Genomic DNA, 12,115 nt, shown 5'->3' on the forward strand with positions numbered 1-12,115 from the left:
ATCATCCTAGCTGTTAAAATATAAATAATATCCCTATCCATATTAATCTAAAAATACATGGCATCACACTGTTTGAGTACCATCAAACAAAACCATGAGATAGACCAGTTTAAACTTCTAATTATTTTCTAGATTTTTTTGCCTAAATTCATTCCAAAGTCTAGAGTTTAAATATACATAATATACAAGGCATAGATGCATGTAGGTTGTTGTTCTGCTCTGACCAAGATACTTTAAAATAAGCAGTTCTCTCAAAAAATGTATGTTTTCTTTAACATATAATTGCTTGCATAATCATAATTGGGTTTTGGCTGATGCATGTCCTGTGTTGCTGATATTTTCATATTTTGTGAGAAATACAAAGATCCACATATACGACACATAGTTTGGTCTCATAATTTGTATGTTTGTGTTTATTTTAGCCAAATAATTGATTAAAAGCAAAAACAGAACTCGTTAGAAAGTAACCATTCGATTTTCAAATGAGACCTCATATGTATATGTGCAATATGACATTTTCTGTATATTCGTTCGATTATATGTACATCTTGTTCCTATCTGTGTTACTGCAAACTTGCGAAGGGAAAAAGAAAATTGGATTTTTTTTTTTTTTTTTTTTTTTTTTACAACTAAACTTGGAAGAAAAAGGGAGATAATAAATAAAATCATTATCCAGACATATGGGATTCACCCTGTCCCAGTTCCAAATCCCTGCTGAGAGCCCATCAGCAGTGACTCCCCAAGCCATAATAAAGGTGGGATCAGCAGACAGAGCGTAAAACAGAAAGTTGAAACTTCGGAACACAGTCAATATTGCAGAGATTTACTTTTCATTTCTGAGAGCAGTGACGCTTGCTATATGAGAGGATTTAAGGTTTCTTAGGGCAGGTTTTATGGAAAATAAAAACATTATGCTTACTGTTCATTTCCTGGGGTGAATATTATGTCATCATTGTATGAACATTGAAATGATATGAGGAGGATATTGCTTTCTTTCCGCAGAGTATACAATCTGTCTGACTCGAAAGATCAAATATAGGCAGACACCATAAATTGAGGTAGGATGCTATAGAATAAAAATAGCAAATACTTTGACGTCTGCCATTAGCAATTCATATTGCAGGGTAAACACAAAACAAATTTATAGGCTTGGCTCTAGCTTCTTGTAGGCCCTAGGCAGGGTGTTGTAAACAACTCCCTCCTGACCACCAGTTTCACAGTAAAAGAAACAGTTACACCCAATTTAAACAGTTACAGAGCTCTATCCGTCAGGCTCAATGTTTACTTGTATTTGTATATAAGCGAAACCATGTCATGACACTGTATTAATTTGACGTCGTGACTGTCATGTTTGAACTCCGGGATCCAGCCGATGGACTCGGATGCGGTAGCGTGTTTTTTCGGTTGGGGTAGGCAAGAGGATCGTCAGGGGTGGGCACAGGTCAGGCGATCGGCAAACATCGTACGGAGGGGTAGGCAGAAGTCAGGACCCAGAAAACAAGAGCAAAGAGTCGAGGAACCGAACGGGAGGAAACACACTGGTGACGAAGTCAGAACGATGGAAAGCGCTGGGGTTGCTCTAAACGAGGTTCCGCATGCGGGAGTGTCCGAGCCGTCTTTTTACACTACATTACATTACATTTACATTTGTTTACTTAGCAGATGCTTTTCTCCAAAGCGACTTCCAATGGATACTATGTAGTGTTATCGGCCCACGCACCGTATTCACCAAGGTGACTTTTTTATCCCGTGCCACCTTGATCCGCTGCGGGTGTGGGAGCGGGGTACGCGGTTGTGGGTGTGACAGTGACTAGACGTTGAATTAATTGCAATCTGCAGATATGTTACGCTCATGAATTTGCAGTTTGTCTACATCAGCTCTGTGAGCTGTAAATGTTTCTCAGAAATTTGGCTGGTTACATAGCTAACTAGCTACAAAATATAGTGTTCAAAATCATCTATAGGGGACAGGTGCTATTAATCCATCTCTCCACTCATTATCAAGAAACGTATATGCCGTATATTGGAAGTCTCTTTGGAGAAAACCAACCAAAGAACAAACCGACCAACAGGGGGAGGGGACACACCCAGGATGGGACGCCAGTCTATCGCAAGGCACCGCAAGCAGGACTCGAACCCCAGACCTCCTCACACAGCAGGCACCGGCCAAACGTTTTGGAGAAAAGTGTCTGTTAAATAAATAACTGTAAATGTAAATATGCAATGCAGGGTTCTGGTAGTGTGGTGGCTATTCCAGAAGTATAGGGTAAGAGGGACGGGGTCCATTCCAGGGCTATGAAGTCACTACGGTCGTACTTTAAGATACTCTCATGACAGATACAAGAATTTGACGTTACAAAGAGTTTCATTTAATACCTTTACTTTTATTTTCAAGGCATTCCTTTGAATTTATGATGCGAACTTGAGTTTTCCACTCCTCTTAATTGCTGACATTTACATTTGTTCATTTAACCGATGCTTTTCTCCAAAGCAACTTGCAATGATATTTAAGTAGCATTTTGGTGACACCTTTATCCAGGGTGACTTATAATGTTATATACACTACAGGAGACATCCTACAGTTTTTCAAGCATTTACAGACCAGAGCAATGTAACACACACATCAACACAGATACACACACACACACACATACACAAACACAAGGTCCATTTAGAGTCACCCATTCACATGACACGCATCTGTTGGATTAAATCCACACAAACACAGGTAGAACACGCAAACTCCACTCAGACTGAGCTGGGATTGAACCCATGTCCAATCACACAACCCAAGCACTATGAAACACCATGTCAACTTGTTCAGTGATTTTGAATTAATTTGCCTTTTTTTCATTGATTTATTCTGTCTTCAAGGCTTCTCATTTTTTCCTTCATTAAAGGTCTAATAATATACAAAAACTGAGTGTCATATACATGTATGTTTTGTCTGTGAGTACTTGATAAGGTTACATTATACAGTATAATAGTTACAAAATAGCTGAAAGATTCCAGGCAGACAGCAGTCCAATATTACTGAGTAAATAATGATAGGAAACTGCATTGTTATATAATGATAACTGATGTTAACCATTTAAATAACTGTGTCCATTTAATGGGATTTAGTGATGTTTTAGGATAAATGGGTGTCAGTTTTGGGGCTCAGGAATGCATAATTGTTATTACTGGAGCTAATGGTAATTATGCCTTCAGCTTACGAGAATACACATTTTGATGAACGCATTACCTTTGTTAAGTGTGGAAGAATAGTTAGTGAACCTCTGAGCTCTGAACTTTAGGAGCTCTGAACATGGTTGCGAGGAAGCCTTCAGTGTATGAGGTTTTAATAGTGCAACCAAGGAGCCCTAGGCCTATGTGATGGGCCGTTTCTGCAAATTTACTGTGTCAGTTTTTCATCATCACTTTTTGAACGGAACACCTGAATACCTTAACATGATAAAAGAGCAACATGGCTTTCAGAGTGAATGTTGAAACATATCCATCTTTGTAGGCTTCTCTGGGTTAATGGAGGGGAGGGAGTGGAATATGAATGTACAGGGGCAGAGTCTAAATATATTACTTATGGTACGACTGATTGCGTTTACTTTCAAGGTAGTTCTCTTCATTTGGTAAACAAGGCTCATAAATATATATAGCATAGTGATTAAGGACACAGACTTAAAACCTGCAGGCTGCTGATTCAAGTCCCAGGAGGGGCCCTCCGGTTGCACCTAAATTGCTGCGGGAGACTGTCTAGGCGTACAAACTGGTAAAACTGAAAGTCACTTTGCAAGAACACCGTCAGATAAGCAGCACAATAATAAATAATAATAAAAACTGCATACAAATAAATAAAGAATAGCCACGTGAAGCTATAGTTAAAGATTGGGGAAGGCCAAATAAAGCCTTTAACTTCCCCACCATAGACCTCTGAATATCAGCCAGATTATGAGCTTAACCAGAAAGCAATTTACCTTTAGGCCTCACGGGACCTGCGGAGGTTGTCTAGAAGGAGGTTAAATTGGACGTTAGCAGGTCGCTCCCCTGTGCTTCTCTGAATCCCATAAGAAGTACACGAGATTATAAAAACGCTTAATTAGAGTCTGGAAGAAGCGGAGCGTCCTCGTACGGACGTCTCGCTCGTCGCCCCCTCTCCCTGGACCAATTCATTTGTCCTCCTTAATGTCCAAATAATGGGACTCGGCGCATGTGCGTCCGTCCGCGCTTTTTGCGATAATGCCTCTTGTTACCCGGTGCATCGGCGGAATGAAAAGTCAGTCCCTACGCCACTGTAGCTGCTGCATCGATTCCAACTTAATGATTTGATAAGGCATACCAGCTGCAGCCGGGCTGCCATTCAGAGGTGCGTGACTCTATTTATTAATTATTTTATGTCTTCATGACTCCTGTTTCAATAAACGTATTCGTGAATTAATTAGGCCCCTAATTGTGCAAGTCATTCAATTTGCCTGGCGGGGGGGAGGGGTGGCCAGCTGTTATGTAAAAGAACTAAATACAACAAAGTGCTTTAAATGCATGCAAATATTCAGCTCTAGAGGTATTTGAGGAGATATGTAGGGCAGAAAGGAAAAGCCATTTTTATTTTGGCCAAGATTGGGTTCCACTGCACCAGGCTCTTTAATGGAGCTTCTAATTCAAATGATTCAGACAATTCTTTTTGCTCCATGGTGTATCCCCTCACTGGTAATTAGCGTATATTCTATCTTTCATATTTATGCACCAGATGGTGCCTGTAGGCGGAAGGACCCTAATGGCTTCCCGCATGAGGAGTGCTGATCCCCTAGTCCAACCCTTTCCCACTACGCACTCCCACCGGTTTGTTTCCCCACCCTTAACCGACCCCGAAGATTAGCTCCTGCATTCTTCGCATGCCTCTCAGTGTTGCTCCTCTCCTGGCTGCGTGCTCAGTGAAAAGAGTGTGTGAAAAAAGCCTATTAGGCTGGCTGAGGTGTGCCTTGCACTGGCCATATACAGTCCAAAGATCTTCTCGAAGGCCGGTACACATGCCACCCCACCGCTCGGTGCCATCCCCTTTCACAAAGGTCGTTCCAAATACATGCTATTATTATTGTCAGCACTTTTTCCAACAAGACCTACAATTTTACCTATTTATGCAGATGGTATTTCTTACCAGAGCTGTTCAGGTGAAGTACTCTGCTCAAAAAACCCAAAGCAAGCCCCTTTTGGGACTTGAGTTTGCAACCTTCACAGGTTACAGTTTCACGATTCTTAAGGTCCTTAAGGTCAAATGGGAGATTAGAGAATCATAAGTGTTTGAGGAGCATTGCCAGGAAATATCAATGAATGTGTCAGGTATTACAATCCAATTTCCACTTTCTGATTTAATCCTCCCAGTTTGGGCTGTAAGGATCCTTTCATAGAAGAACCCCTCTAACAAAGACAAATGATGTTCTTCTGCTTTTATGGGGTTGGTTGCGCCTGGCAGAAATTTTTATTTGCCTTCTAAGCAGACGTGTGAAGAGATGCTGGCCATTCGTTGGCGCCATCGCTCGCATTCAGTTTTAAGCCACGCAAGCTTGCAGTAAACCCTTAATCTTGCTCTGTAGAGCAGGACAATGACAGATGCTCAACTGAGCAAACAATCACGTCTCCTACATCTCTTCAGTTTCAGATCCGATTTTTTGATTTGCAAACGCTCTGCAAGCTTACAAATCTCTTCCCGTCTAGCCTGCTGAGTCTAGATTTAGATTATGATTTTTTTTTAATCTCTGCTGAATATTTTTCACTTCCCTCCATGTTTTAATCTCCAAGAAGATAAAACTGATATAGAAAGAAAATAGTATAATCTGGGAATGTGGCTTTCAGTGGAAACTCAACACATAGCGCCTTTCTCTTTTCTTATATAACATAATGTTTTAGAAGGGCTGCACTGTTGCCTGATTTTGATGGATGGTGGGAATAACTGCAACTTCATTCGAACATTTGATTGGATTTTATTTCTCCTCAGTTTCCTTGTCCAGCATTCAAGTGTCGGGGACATTTTGTGGATTTTGTTTGTTTTTTTTCCCTCTCTTTTTTTAAAATCCAGTTTTTTTTATTAGATTGGAACTTATTCTCCAGAGCATGTTAGGGGGTCGTGTAAGGACATTGCTCAGAGTTAAATTGACTCTCCGAGAGCTCTTTTGATCCCCGTGTGTTTCACATGAACTCTCTCGGAGTTGATTTAACCCTACGAGTCGATTTATCTCAGCTTATTCTACCGCGTGATTTTCTAGTTTTTGAAGATGGAAACACCAAGGTAAACGGGCCTTTCAAAGCATTCAAATCCCATATGGAAGTTCCTTATGTTGTGCAAGTACTTCTGATGTATAAATGGGTCATCACTTGCTCCTGGTTAGAAAAAGAAACCTACAAATGCACAAGTAGCATTTTGGACGAAGGTGTCGATTTAATATAGTAATTCAGCACTTTTATTACATTTGGCCTGAACAACTTAGTCCTCTGTATATTTTATCATGATTGAAACCTCTTTTGGAACCTCAGAGAGCTTACTGTGTGGCCTGTGACTACACTCATTCCCAAAACAATGAAGTCCAAGTGTATTGAGAATCAGGTGCTAAACTGATCTTGGAATCAAACCCCTTAAAAAAATTGTGGCTTTGTGTAAAATGTAATTAAATTTTTACCTCAGATAATTATGACATGGTTCATTGAGGACACCCTAAGCGTGTCTCAAACTAGTCCGGTATCGTGGATTAACAATGAGTGATTTACTGTAGTGACTTTAAGCGAGACTCTCAGTAGAAATGGCCAGATCCCATTTGCATGATACAGGCATCTGTCTCTGAACTTAATGATATTCCTAAAATGCAAAGATATGCCTTTAAAATTTTTCTGACATTTTTTTGTCTGCCTTTAATGAAAATTCATTATCTGCTGGATTCTCACTGCAATCACAGATAGTCATCCTAATTGTCTGGCAACAGAGATAAGGGCTTTATTTATGTATTCATCCAGTTTGGGACAATGAGGTATATACCTTTTTCAATTAAAGCTAAATTGATTAAAAAAAGCTTTTTTATTGTATCAGGCATAATTAATGCTGGTTTGACAGTCGCATGTTTAACAACCTAAAAATTATATTGTCTTATTCCAAATTTGCTGCAGAAATGGTTGTTACAAAACCATTTTAATGAAGCTTCATAAGATTCATAAGATTACAGACTCCTGGATTAATTTATCAAACTTTTAAACTTTTCCTGCTCTCAGCTTATTCAAAAAGAGGAGTTACAAACTAACCTCTTTTGTCCACTTCACTTATGCATCAATGAAGAGGTTTGGTCTGAAAAGCAGAAAGTGCAAAACACAGTACATACAAACACATCATCTGAAACCACTTGCCCCATAGGGGGTCATGGGGAGTCAGAGCCTAACCCAGTAACACAGGGTGCAAGGCTGTAGGGGGAGAGGGCACACCCAGTACGGGATGCCAGTCCATCACAAGGCACCCCAAGCAGGATTCGAACCCCAGACCCCCCAGAGAGCAGGACCCGGTCAAATCCACTGCACCCCCCAAACGTAGTTCAGCTGAATTTATTTTTTTTAGCACCAACCTTAAGAAGCCTGCCCCAGGACACTCAATATAAAATAATGAAGTAGTGCCACTTATAATACTGTCATACAGGGAAAATGTCACTATTCTTATGCCCCAGGGCTATGAGTCCCAGATACCTACGAAGATTGGCTCATAGCGATGAAAGCTGTGTTCCAACCAGAGCCTAAGGTGAGGCAGCTGTGGCACTGGCCGCCTTCGAGCGTGCCTGCTTTATTAGATTTCAAAAGCAACGCAGCAAGCAGGTGGTCAGGGAATTCCACTTTTATTCCATGCCATCTAATTTGGCCAGGCTTGACAAGGTGACCTGAGCATGGAAGGCTGGGCGTCCCAAATCCACTGCGCTAACACTGTGGCCTTAAATGCTCCACATCTGTTGACATAATTTAATATTATGAACTATGCAGCATCATCAAATATGTTACTTTAATGCATTCATCACTCATTTGCCCCAAAATTTTTTTTCGGCATGAAACACCTTTATCTGAATATTTGCAATATTTTTTTTCAGTGATAAAGGAACAAAAAATACTATAGTATTTTTGGGTTACTTGTGCTGTATATGTGAATCTTACATCCCATATGCAGAATAAAGAAATATGTTGCAGCGTTGGTTGTATCAAATATTGCCAGGAAACTAGAGGACACTGCATGCGAAACTGCAAAAAAAAATTAGGTACTCAAGGATTTTGTAGTTTTGTTCATTTAAGTCTCATAGAAAATCACACAAAAAAATATTTTTCCAACAAACACGCTTTAAATTTGAACAAAACTACTGAATGTGGTGAAAGAAAAGCCCAGAACTATTTTTGCATAAAACCACAATGTTTGTTATTTAAAAAAAACCGAGATAGCATGAAACAGTTCACCTCCTCTGGTTGACTCTGATTGTACATTTCAATTACAGAAAGCCCGCGCTCTCCCAATTCCTTATTTTAAACAAGAATCCAATTTATTTTTCAGTAATGGTGTTTGTGCATGGTTGTGTTCATTACCAAGTCGTCAGTCTGACCTTTTCCTTCCAGCATTCATTCCTTCAAAGCAGAACGCTAAACTGAGAGTGCGACAGTATAGTGGTCCTGATCAATAACATCTATAGATAATCTGTATGATGAGTAATTATGGTACAAAAGCAAACCCAGTGTGGTTCAAAACCATTGTCGTGGATCTGATTCTAATTAGTGGTCAGTGATACCTTCTCCTCATCCAAGTGTGGAGTTTTTTCAAGATGAAAAACTATCTGAAATTTAGGATCAATTTAATAATTAAATTACTTTCCCCAAATTGTCTAAGACATGCGTTTAGTAATACATTCAATCAATCAAAGTTTTTTTTGGTTAACTTACGTTATTTATTTATTGGGGTGTAATATTCCAGTGTAATATTTGGAAAAAATCCACTAATAAATATCAGTGGATGACCAACACCAGTTCGTTTAGAATCAACGGACCCTTACTGATCCCAAAATATGTATTTTGCAATTGATTTTTATAGCTGATCAGTGTTCTCAAAACGCGGTTTCCTTGGAGATCACACACAGCATCTTGACTGGTTGACCTGTGTGCATTCATCCTATCCGTTGTGCCCCTCTTGTTCTCCAGCAACGGCACAAAGCGATGAGCAAGCAGATTAGACCGGTTCAAATACAGCTGGCCCTCAATTATTGTACATAAACAGAGCCTTTGATACAGGTCAACTCTTTTCATCCGTGGGCTTTGGCTCCTGTCTCACGATCCTTTTGTTAAGATGATGAGACTGGACAGAAACACTCTGTAGCTGTCAGCATCATTGTGACTTGGTTAGAGCTGCTTTTTAATTCCCTCCTGCCTTTGTAACACATTTCATTGATTTTTTTTTTGGAAAATAAATAATGTAAGATAATGAAAAGTCAAACATGCGCTTCGCCATTCGGAAAGAGAGCATCCAAAATCTGTCGCTGGGGAAAAAAAAAAGTGCCATCTCTGGGCATTTTTTCCTCGTCTCTGACGATAGAGCATTAACATATCTATTGTTTGAAGAGAACAGACAATTTGCCGAAGAAATAAAAAAGTGCAGTGTACTCCATACCAGCCAACTGCTTTGTTTACAGAGTAGCCCTCACAGATTGCTCTGGGACAGGAGGAGTACAATTCACACAAGGCCACCAGCAGATGCATGACAGACCTGCAGGAGGCGCTGAAATGCGCCCGTGCAAGGTTAACAAAGGAAGCTCTTATTTCACTGGTGTTGACCTCCCCGGGCACAATCATCTATTGAAATACCGTCACCCCGAACCAAACGCAATCCCTGTTTATACCCTTTCAAGTTCGCTTGCTCTTTGAAGCTCCCGTTTTGCAGCAGGCAGCGGCTCTTTTTAATACATAAGCCCACGGTGCTTCCCGTTTATGCAACGGAAAAGGGCTCCTTACGCATTTTCTCCTGTTCCTCTTTCATAATATCACAGGGCTTCATCAAGGAACGGTCGAGCTCCCCCCTTGCTGCCCGTGAAAGAGTGAATTGGATCTTTGAGTTTTTTTCCCGCTTTATGCCTTATCAGCCTTATGGATTACAGGTGTTAATATAAGCTGTTCAGCGAGATATCTTTAAAAACCACATACATTCACCACCCCCTCCTCCCCGAGACCCCCCCTCCTTTTTAGTGGTAAAAGACGCATAGTGAAAATCCTTGGTGCTTCTGAGTGAATTACTGGCAGATTTGCCAGGCTTTTTTAAAGCTCACGATTAGCTTCAGATTTTCTTTTCCTACACCTCAGGAAAAATCTCAGCGCGTTTGTGGTCGAGCAATATAGCTGATGGTAGCTGTTGTGTAAAGCGACCTTTAATTGGTATTTTTCCTGGTGCCTTGCAATCTTCCCCCACAATCTCCCCGCGTAGGGAAGAGGCCCCGTCAAGGATATTCTTCTGTTTTTTTGTTCTAGAAATTCATAATGACACCTGATTTTTAGGGCAACAAAAAAACTGCTGACCCAGCAGCCAAAAGACGTGCAACATTTGCAGACAACTGGTACACACTGTGAAAGACGTGATTTTTTTTTTTTTTCACCATTTTAAAAACAAGTTGCTCAGCACTTTTGTGACTGAAGGACAGAATGTGAGGTTGAGTAAACAGATGCTGACCTTTGCTGCATTTCGGCTGGGCCTTACAATCCAGCTAGAAGTGAAGCACTTATAAACTTCAGGTTTTCCCCAACTGTGAACCAGTGTATAGATACTGTGGCCTTGCTGGAGGGTCCCCCATATTATTGTGGTACAGGTGTCGTACTAACTACAGTGTTTGTTGCTGTAGCTAAAGTGCCTAAAAATGCATTCAAAACTCTTCAAGGCTCTTGCTGACCACGTAGATTGTGTTGATAAGCTTGAGTGTCCATTGCCTCTATGATGGCACCGTCCATCTGGTTGCTGGTTGTCTTCTTATTCTTTTTCTTCCAACTTTCCCAAGCATTACAGTGTTTTGAAGAGAATTCAATCTTCTCATGATGTGTCCAAAGTGTAATAACACACACACACACACACATTTTCAGAACCGCTTGTCCCATACGGGGTCACGGGGAACCGGAGCCAACCCGGTAACACAGGGCGTAAGGCCGGAGGGGGAGGGGACACACCCAGGACGGGACGCCAGTCCGTCGCAAGGCACCCCAAGCGGGACTCGAACCCCAGACCCACCGGAGAGCAGGACTGTGGTCCAACCCACTGCGCCACCGCACCCCCTCCTCAGTGTAATAACATCAACCTCATAATCTGTGCTTCCAATGAGAGTTCTGGCTTGATTGGATCCAAGATCCATCTGCTTCTTATCCTTCAAAATTGCTTTCAGCACCCCAGTTCCAAGGAATCTATGTCGACATTTGACAACAATATTACACTGCACATATTATAACATCTACAAGTGGATCTCTAGATATCCATCTCTTGATACAGATATTGTATGCAGGGGTGTCAACATGAAGAGCTTGTGAGTTCACCTTTGAAGATGACATGAGGTTTCTCTTCGTGAATCATTGGGGTTAAACTGCAAATCTGTGTAAATGTTGGTGATAATAACAGTTCAAACTGTAGCACTCTAAACTTCTATTATCCAAATATCTATAGGACTATTAAAAAATCAGCCTGATACGTTGATGGAAAGGGGAGTCTTGGAAATGTTTTACTTTCCAGATGAATTATTGAACGATTGAACAGGGCAGGCACATCTTGCTGCACAGTTTTTTCCACCGCTAGAAATAGCACATGCTCAGGAGACAGACAGTGGTGCCCAACTGCAACCAATTCAGAGCTATTAAATGTGCATGACAGGAGATTCTTCCTAAAGCCAGTTCCCTGTCTGCAGCTCCACCTCAGTGAGAGATGTTTGTGGTTTAAAGAAAAGCAGAACTGGCGATCACTGCAACTCCACACCACAAAGCCTTCACACTTTCAGACATTTATACTTGGTGAGAAAACTCTTGAACGTCTCATGTGAAACATGCAGAGCAGGTGTGGCTGTGGTGCAGACCGAAAATGAAGAACTGAATTGTCAGCTTG

General features: G+C 40.9%; 1 protein-coding gene across 1 annotated transcript in view; it reads left to right on the plus strand.

Annotated features, from left to right (window-relative positions):
• Window positions 1-12,115, plus strand: part of LOC114912310 (uncharacterized) — a 34,201-nt gene that overhangs the window by 20,201 nt on the left and 1,885 nt on the right. The window lies entirely within an intron of this gene.

Source organism: Scleropages formosus, chromosome 15 (assembly GCF_900964775.1).
Source record: "Scleropages formosus chromosome 15, fSclFor1.1, whole genome shotgun sequence".
Classification (NCBI taxonomy): Eukaryota; Metazoa; Chordata; class Actinopteri; order Osteoglossiformes; family Osteoglossidae; genus Scleropages; species Scleropages formosus.